The following is a 10040-nucleotide window of genomic DNA, read 5'->3' on the forward strand; positions in this document are numbered from 1 at the left end:
GGCATGGAGTTGTTTGTTGTTGTTCGGGTGAGTATATGAGAGATGTGAAGATGGTTCTGACAGATAGGTTTATTAAAACTCAGGCCATGATATAAAGAGACTTTCACCGGAAGATTCTACATTCTAGAGTTGAGTGAAATTAGATTTTATTTAATTTAAAGTTATTTTTTAAGTTTTAAAAAGGGTTAGTTGAATGATGAGTAAAATTGTTTGAAAAAAGTAGAATCAGGACGTTTTTGACAAATGCGTTAAAAGAATAAAAAACACAATTAATTTATTTGAACGACATAGTTTTTTTTTTTGTCTAGTTGACTATTTTTCTTTAAACGCGTATATGAGGTCGGATTTAAACTCTCATTCACCATAAATAATAAATTAGAGTTTTTTTTGAATGTTCACTCATATATATTATTGTACTTTTTTAGATAAAATTTTTAATATTTCTTATTTATATAAATGTTTTAATCATGTTATATTAATACGTATCTTTTTATAAGATGTTATTTTTTTAAATTTAAATTTTATTAAAAAAGATATATTTAAATAAAGAAAGAGTACTAAAAAAGAGTACTAAAAAATTATAACATAAAGAGTACTAAATTTCAACAAATAAGTTTAAATTTTTTTCAAAAGAACTTGTAATCAAAGAGTGTTAGAATAATATAATTTTGAATAATATAAATTTATGTCCTTTTTTAGTAATTCTTTTAATATAATTGTAAATAATATAATTCGAACAATATTTATTTTATTATAATTTATTTTTATACCGATTATTAAACATAAATTATTTTAACACTGATTCACTTTTTATCACATTTGAGTTTGTAAAATCAATTATATAAAAAATCTTATTTGTAAATAATAATTCAAATAGACATCTAATATGCCTGATCTATTATAGACGTTGGAGTTGCTAAAATTAAAATAATTTATAATGTCCTAATTGTCTCGACTACTAAGTTCCATGCTTAGATACTATAGTATAACGTAATTGGATATAATATATGTCAATGAATTTGTCGTAAAAAAATTAAATCGAATCAATTAGATAAAATAAATGACACAACTCATCTATGTAAATTACGCGTATGTCACACTAAATTTATTGTTAATCAGAATTATTATAGACTTAGTTTGAATTGACATTTTAGAGAATAATATTTTAATTTGTTAACTTGTTAGATTTCTTTAATAAAAACTTATGTAGTATTTAGAATTTTTTTTTTAAAAAAAAAATGTATATATAAAAAATACTTCTAAATTTTGTTGGATAGAACAAAAAAATTTTTTTTTAATAAAACTAAATTACATAACAAGACAACATTAACACAAAAAATAATAAAAATCATTCGTAATATTCTTAAAGTTAATTACTTAATATGTTATTCCATACTTCTGTAATATAGTGTGCAGGTCTATTTTCAGCAATAATTTTTTCCTTATTTGTCTCGAGAAAAATAGCGTTACTTGTTTTATCATATTTAAATTTTGTCTATTTCTTTGATTGATTATGCATTTATTAGTATTTTTATATCTCTGACTGGTATGGCACTAATTTTATTGATTACTAGGCTTTTAATTCTTTATTTTGTGTTGTTCAAAATACTTGTTAAAATTACATATAATTTTCATATTATCTTATTTTACTATGAAATAAAATTATATGCCTTTAAAACTAATTTCTAAAAGTGTCAAGTAAGAAAAATTCAATTCAAATATAATAAACAGTTGAAAAAAAAGAAATATTTCGCTACTCAATGTTACATATCAACTCATTTATTTTATACAAAATAATCTAAATCTCAATTCACAAATTTTAACGAATTTTAAATTCTAAATGAAGTAAATAAAATTAGATTATAAAAAATAAACAAAATACCCGCAAGTTTCATATAGTAATTAATGGTGGCCCTTTGAGAGTAATTAAAATGGCTATTAGTGAGATGCTCATGATTTTAGTATTGTTACGGATCCGACCCATGGACCCATGATCCGGGATTGGACCCAAACCCGGCCACCCGGGACCAACCCGTCTCGCCCTTCTAGAAGGCCCAAAGCCGATCCTCTAGAACTCCTAACCGACTTTCGAGTTCGAACGTCTTCCTTATCTTAGCCAAACAAAGATAAGATAAGATAGCTACCACCACCTATAAATAGAGGACCCAGGTCCCTCCAAGTATTCATTCATCCCTCACACCTCATACCTCTTAGATCCATTCTGACTTGAGCGTCGGAGTGTCTTTGCAGGTACCACCCCCCATTGCTCCAGTCAGATAATCCGGCATCCGCCTCAACCCGCAAGTTCCCGATCCATCTCTCAACCCGTACCAGAGACATCTTGTACATTGGCGTCATCTGTGGAAACTTTACGCCGGTTGAGCCAGAATGGAGGACATACCTGAAGAAACCTCCTTAAGCCAGGATAACTCTCGAACAAGGAACCCGACCCCCGAACACCAGGAGGTCACTAACCGTGGAAGGATAGCAAGCACCATCCACCACGCCACTCCAAATAAGGAAAACGAGCACATCATCGCAGAACCATGGCACCCCGAAAACACGGGGGACAAAGCTGCACAGATAATCCAAGACCTATGCCTTCGAGTCCAGGAACTCAAAGGCAGAGTGGCCACCAAGGAAAGGCACAACGCCAAAAACAAAAGCCACGCAACCTCTAGGTCAAAATCTCGCCGAGGCCGATCGCCAACCCGACAACACGACGGGAGAAGCAATCACAGCACCTCGCGCGGCCCCAGACATGAAAAGTCGCCAGAACGACGACACAGTAAAAGGTACAACCGCAGCACTTCCCGAGATCCAAGTCGACAACACGACTCGGACGAAGACCGACGATACCAAGGAACCAAGCGTACGAGAAATGACCACACAATAATGGGAGCCACTCCCTTCACGGAGAGGATCCTGAAGGCAAAACTACCCAAATGTTTCGACAAACCAACGGACATGAAGTACGACGGAACCAAAGACTCCCAGGAACACCTAACGGCTTTCGAAGCCAGGATGAACCTAGAAGGAACGCCTGATGCAGTTCGATGCAGAGCCTTCCCCGTAACCCTAGCCGGACCGGCAATCAAATGGTTCAACGCCCTCCCCAACGGATCCATTACCAGTTTTGGCGACATTTTGCGGAAGTTCATGGCCCAGTTTACAACTAGGATCACCAAAGCCAAACACCCCATCAGCCTGCTAGGGGTCACACAGAAACAAGACGAATCCACACGAAAATACCTGGACCGCTTCAACGATGAATGCCTAACGATTGACGGACTTACGGTTCCGTTGCAAGCCTCTGTTTAACCAACGGGCTCATGAACGAAGACTTCCGCAAACACCTCACCACCAAACCAGTGTGGACCATGCACGAGATCCAAAACGTTGCCAGAGACTACATAAACGACGAGGAGGTTAGCCAGGTCGTCGCCGCCAATAAACGGCAACACGGCAACCCGACTTCCCGCCATAACCCGACGCCCAGAGAAAGTCAGAGAGCTAGCCCTAAAACAAAGAATCAGTCTAAGGTACAACCACGGCGTCATCCGACGAGAATTTGCACCAAACGACCTCGTCCTACGACGAAACAACATCGGAGCCCCGACCCCAGGGGAAGGAAAGCTCACCCCTAATTGGGAAGGACCATACAGAATCAAGGCCGCAATCGGAAAGGGAGCATACAAACTCGAACGGCTAAACGGCAAGGAAATCCCGAGGACATGGAACGCCGCCAACTTACGACGATACCACACTTAGACTGACCCCCTTGGTCATCCCTCAACTTTGCCTTTTCACATATTGTCCCCCCTTTTTTTTTATCCTGCTTAATTTCCTTTACAGCAATTTTTTGCAAACTTTTAAGTGTTAATCTCGGGTACTCTTTCCCGCCATAAACGGAGGGTTTTAACGAGGCCCAAACCATCAATAAATTCCATCAAGCTATTTTTCCTTTTTCCAAGAAAAGAATAAAAACACGGGAAAAAACCGGGGGACCAATCACCCCCCGGGCCTCAAATACAGATATCCACAAAAAATTGGCCTCGCAACGGTCCACTAAACCCAAACAAAGGGAACAAATAAACTAAAAGGAACGGCTTAAAACGGAATATACAAGAAAGGCCCGAACGGCCCAAGCAACGTAAATCAAAGTTCAAAACCACAAGTCACGATTACACGACCACACGGCCAAAAATCCACAAAAAGCATACAAACCAAAACAAAAGTCACAAACACAACTACTCGAGGTCGACTATCTGGCCATCACGGACAGTCTTGAAAGCTCCCATCACAGACACGTCCACACCAGGCACCAACACTAAAGCTTGAGCTCTCATCGTCTCTTCGGTAGCAGCAACAGCTTCCTTCACATCGGCAAGCAACACGGCTTTCTCCTCTTTTAAAACCACGGCCTCCGCTTTCAAACCGGCCACCTCATCCTTCAGCGAACCGACGTCGGTCAAAAGCACGGCCGCCCGAGACTCAGCATCCGACGCTTTCCTTCGTTCCTCCCCAAGTTGAGACAAAAGAGAAGTCTCAACCTCGAAAAGACGAAGGATCTCAGCCCCGGACTCTTCGGAGGACTTCATGGCCCGCTCCCTCACCGACTCGGCATCTGCAAGCAACCCCTTCAACTTCGCAATCTCGGCCTAAGACTGACGCAGCTTCTTGTCCAAAAGGCCCACCTGAGCCATTACAGGCTCGGCCTTCCGGACAATCACAGCAGAACGAAGAAGGGAACGATAGAGAGACTTAGCCTGGAAAGTCAAATCGCATTCACGGAAAAAATCCTCCGTACCGGGCATGAGGAACTCGTCGATGAAAGCCGGAGCGTCGAAACGACGATCCATCACCGACGGAACCGCACCATCGCCTTCCGCCAAATTCTCACTATCATCTTCCTCCAACCGCTTTCGCTTACGGGAAGCACCATCCGGCGACACCTCAACCACATCGTCGTTAACCGTCACACCCCAACCTGACCCTTCGGTCCCACCTCCAGTCAACGTGAAATCCTCAGAAACAGTTCTCGTTTCATCACTAGGTCGCGAGATCGGAGTGGAGGGAGTACCACCGGAAGAAGTCCCCTGGGACAACTGAGCCTTCAACCTCGCAAGAGTTGTCAAACCTCCAGCCATCTCAACTGCGAAAAAAGAAGGAAAAAGCTAAGTATCCAACTCGGAAACAAAAAAAAAAAAGAAGCTCACACACCAACATAGGCCCGACAAGCAACCGGGTCACCCATCACGTCCCGAGGATTAAGAGGATGCTCCCCAAACAACTGCCACAGAACAAGAGCGATATCCCGATCTTCCACAGTCAAGAAATCTTGCGTCACCCGAGTAAGAACGGACGGCCCCGCCCCAAAATTCCAATATGTGGGGAACCGCCGCCCACCTTCTAACGTCAGCCAGAACGGATGATGCCCCTTCGTAGGGCAGACTTTAAAATACCTGCTCTTAAACCCATGAAAGGAATCTTCATACAAACCGAAGACCCGGCGATGGGCTGAGCTCTAAAAGACATATACCCCTTCTTGTGCTTCCCTTCCTTGGTCGGAAGAGTACACAAAAAGAGGAAAAGGAAGACATTCACCGAGGCAGAGAGCTCCAGAAACTCGCAAACAAGCTCGAAAGACCGTATCGCCGCCCAGCTATTCGGATGCAACTGGGACGGGCCACGGAACACCGACTCAACAACTGCTAAACAAAAGGGGAAAAGGGGAGCCTAACACCGAGTCGGATAAACATCGCCTCGTACACCCACATCCAGTCCGGAACGGTCGGCAAGTCAAGGTTGGTATAACAAAACCTCTCATCAACCCCAAAAAGAGAGAGCTCATAATGACGTTCGGCGTCGCCACCCCCACAAACAGCTCCCTGATCACGGAGCCGCTGAAGGTCCGCCTCCGTCATCCGCGACGGCGTCCCCCATACGTCACTAGTGACCCACGAATAAAGGAAAGGGGCACCCCCCGCCGGGGCCACTGGAGCCCTCATACCCTCAGTCCTCCGACGAGCCATACCTAAAACAGTGATGAGCACCACCGTCAACCAAACCTCGCGGCAAAAAACGGTGGAGGAAACCAAACAGACATCACTACCCACTACCAACTACACAGTAGCGCTCATCCCCTCATAAAACCCACTATCCCAAGAAAACTGCTTACTACCATGCAATACCATCACCATCCCAATCTACACTAAGCAGAACAAAAATGCAAAAGGAAAATAAAAACACGGGAAACAGAGGAAGAACACCAACCTGGTGATGCAGAAAGAGAGTCTGGGAAAAACTGAAAAACAGAAGTTCCACCTCGAAGAAACACCAAAAACGCCACAGAGAAAAGAAGAGTTTCCTTCAGAAGAGAGAACGAAAGTAAAAAGAAATGAACGAAGGAAGTAAGGAGGAAAGCCAAAACGGTTTCAAAAGGGGCAGAAAAAGATGCAAATAGCCCTAGAAAATAAGCAGGCACGTAGGGGCAATAAAGGAAAAACATCTAAAAAACATCCCTTCACATTAAATGCCCCCTTTGGAAAAAGAAACTAATAAAACACACCTCGAAGAACGCAACAGACGCATTAGACACGGAAGAGTCACGTTGGACCAAAACGGTCAGACGAATCTTCGGCACGACCATCGAGGCCAGGGACGACATACCGACTTCCCCTCAAACAACCAAACGACTATCCGAGAAGAAACTAAAGACCTCGCTCACGGTCAGAACCACATCTCCCAGCGACAGACCGACCTTGCTCGCTCTTCCGCTGTGGGGGCAACTGTTACGGATCTGACCCGTGGACCCATGACCTGGGATTGGACCCAAAGCCGGCCCTCTAGAACTCCTAACCGACTTTCGAGTTCGAACGTCTTCCTTATCTTAGCCAAACAAAGATAAGATAAGATAGCTACCACCACCTATAAATAGAGGACCCAGGTCCCTCCAGGTATTCATTCATCCCTCACACCTCATACCTCTTAGATCCATTCTGACTTGAGCGTCGGAGTGTCTTTGCAGGTACCACCCCCCATTGCTCCAGTCAGATAATCCGGCATCCGCCTCAACCCGCAAGTTCCCGATCCATCTCTCAACCCGTACCAGAGACATCTTGTACAAGTATAGAACTGAAGTGTTTGTTCAAGTTTGCCCAAGGATGATGATTAAAGATGATGGTTTGTAGCTTGAGTGGTAGAATATGTGTAATTAATACACCTGGATGATTAGCACCACCATCATGTCATAGCCTAGCCTAACCTGTCAGCTGATGCGTCCCGTGAGAGTGGCAATGATGAAGTCTTGACAGTTGGTATTTCCCAAAGTAAAACCTCATCACGCCATTGTCTCACTCCATTTGGTGAAGGAATGACATTCACGAATCCCCTCTTGAAGGGGCAAATTGTAGCATTTAATGCGCTGCAACAGTAGGTTGGAGTGGGTTTGATAGAAATTTGCTCCATGTGATGCATACGAAGAGGCGTGAAGGACTCATGTGGAATTTATGTTTCCATATGTTGGTAATGACCCTTAGGATTTTTGGGTTTTCAGAAATTTTGTAAATATAGTGTACCCAGAAAACTATTAGCTTAGAATAATCCACACTTAATTTATTTAGGTTTTGTTAATTAATTTTAATAATTGAAATTATATTTAATAATTATTAAATATCAAATAAAATAAATTCTAGTTATTTTTTTAGCGTTGATATAGCATGGAAGGACTCTCGTTTTCTTCAATACAGGGGTTTCAACCAGGCCATGCAATTTTTGAAAATTTTAGATTGGAACTGGTTCGGTTGAACTGATTCCTAACGAGTTTAATTGGTTTTTATCAGTTCACATTGTGTTTAATCGGTTCGTTTCAGTTTTTTTCTTTGTACGAATCAACTATCGGACTGGACTGCTAGTGGGTCCGATTCATCGATTTTCTAGTTGAATCATTCAGTTCGGTCCGATTTAAACACCTATGGTTATAAATAACCCCTAATGTCTGTTCCCACTTCTGGAAGAGAAATCTCTATAACCCTAGTTAAATGGGCGCCTATTAACCATCAATAGTGGAACTACTCCAACCCTAGATAAATACCCTGATACTCTCAGGTATGCTTAAGATCCAAGACACTGTAAACCTACTCATTATGATGTTTTTTACATTTTGTTGTTGATAAGTCGTGATTTTTTAGTTATAAATTACGATGAAAAAAATATTGTGATTATATCGTAATATTTTTTCAGTTATCATTGGCTTGTCATCACTTGTTGAAAATCATAGTATGAGCATATTTCCTTTGCTTCTGCAGTTACGAATTCGGGAAAGCTTACCTGATTCGACAACCCCATGTATGATCCGTACACCCCAACTCTGTCCTCTTCACGATCTCCTCAGATTCCAAGGTTTGGTGGCATCGAAATTGCTGGGATAACTTCGTCGCCACCTCCAACACTGGACGTGCTAGTGGGGCACTACGAGACTCCTAAATCTAGGCGTCCGTTCATCTGAAGATCACCTCGGGGTGGTCAGTAGTGTACCGCATACCACAGGCTAGTTGTTATCCTTCTCATTTCAGTTTCGATACAAACTTCATGTCTTCGGCAGAATAACCGGATAACCTAATTTTTTCTTCCAGCAATACAACATGTGGTTCAAGCCACCAGTTGACATGGGCCTATGAATGGATGAATGTCGCTTAGCAACGTATATTTTCGGGAATAATGACGAGCTGAGGTAAAGAGATTTACCAAGTCTCTTAGTTGGTTTCATGTATTATGGCATGCTGACTGTCACAATCCAGTTACTAACCGGACTCCTCTGTACACTGCTGTGTCTCGCAGCATAGCCGAGGTGCTGTTCAAGCACTACGAAATGAACCTCCCTCGTCATCACCTCTGCCAGTCAGTCCGACGCGCCTCGGCTTCTGATGCTCAGCCTAACGTTGTTGCTGCTGTTTTCGCGGCTCGCATTTGAACTGGCTTTGCTTTCTCGCATTCCTTCAAACCTCTTCTCACCAATGAAAACCACCATTCTCTTATTCTCTTTCGGATCCAAGCATGGTTAGCTTCTTCGATGATTTGAGCACCATGCATCACAATAATGCCGCTTTTGTCATGGCTAGTCTGCACAACTATCTTTCACCACAGTAGTTGTTTCTTCTCTTTATTCTTTTTTTTCTTCTTCTATTTTAATGGTCAATTTAAGATGGTAATTTTAGTAGGTATACGGATGGATATTCTAATTTTTATGTAGATGATTATTTTTATGATTATTATTCTGTAGCATAACAGAGTTCTGAATTTACTATTTTTAAAATTAATAGAGGTGATTATTATGGACCTATTATGCTTAAAAAATTGTTAGTAGAAATTCTATTTGTTAAGTAAGTAAAGATAACTGCTATTGAACCCGTGACGGATCAAGAAATTTTATTGGAGAGGGGCCAAATTAAATACAAAATATATTAACAGTACAATATTCAACTGGTTTATTTAAAAAATTTAATTATTTTTTAAAAAATTGTCTCTGTAAAAACGTGATTTTAAAATTTTTAAATTTAACTCATCCAAATTATTTATTCTTACAAAAAATTCTTTTGGTAAAATTTAAAAATTTTATTCTTATGCTAAAAACAACCATATATATAAATTAGAACTAAATTTAACATTATATTTAAAACATATCACAGATTATTTTCATTACCTGTTGGAAGTGTTTAAACACAGAATTTAAAGTTTATGTTCCGTGAATATAAAAGAACTTTATAAGTATGATGAATCGTACATAGTCGTCCAAAGAAGTCTATTTGAATATGCTAAGGAAGAGCTCGATTAGTAAACTTTGTCAAAGTAAAGCTATAAGTGTAAAAAAATTTTGAGCCTTCAATAAAGGTCAACTGTAGACACTCAATTTAGATGATCTCATGTAGACACTCTCACTTTAGATGACCCCCTAGCTTACTAAGCCACAAAAGTTTTGCACTAATTTATTTGGAGTCTATATATATTTAAATTTAGTTATGTATTCCATCTATTTGTAG

The sequence above is a fragment of the Arachis hypogaea genome, chromosome 19, assembly GCF_003086295.3.
Source record: "Arachis hypogaea cultivar Tifrunner chromosome 19, arahy.Tifrunner.gnm2.J5K5, whole genome shotgun sequence".
Classification (NCBI taxonomy): domain Eukaryota; kingdom Viridiplantae; phylum Streptophyta; class Magnoliopsida; order Fabales; family Fabaceae; genus Arachis; species Arachis hypogaea.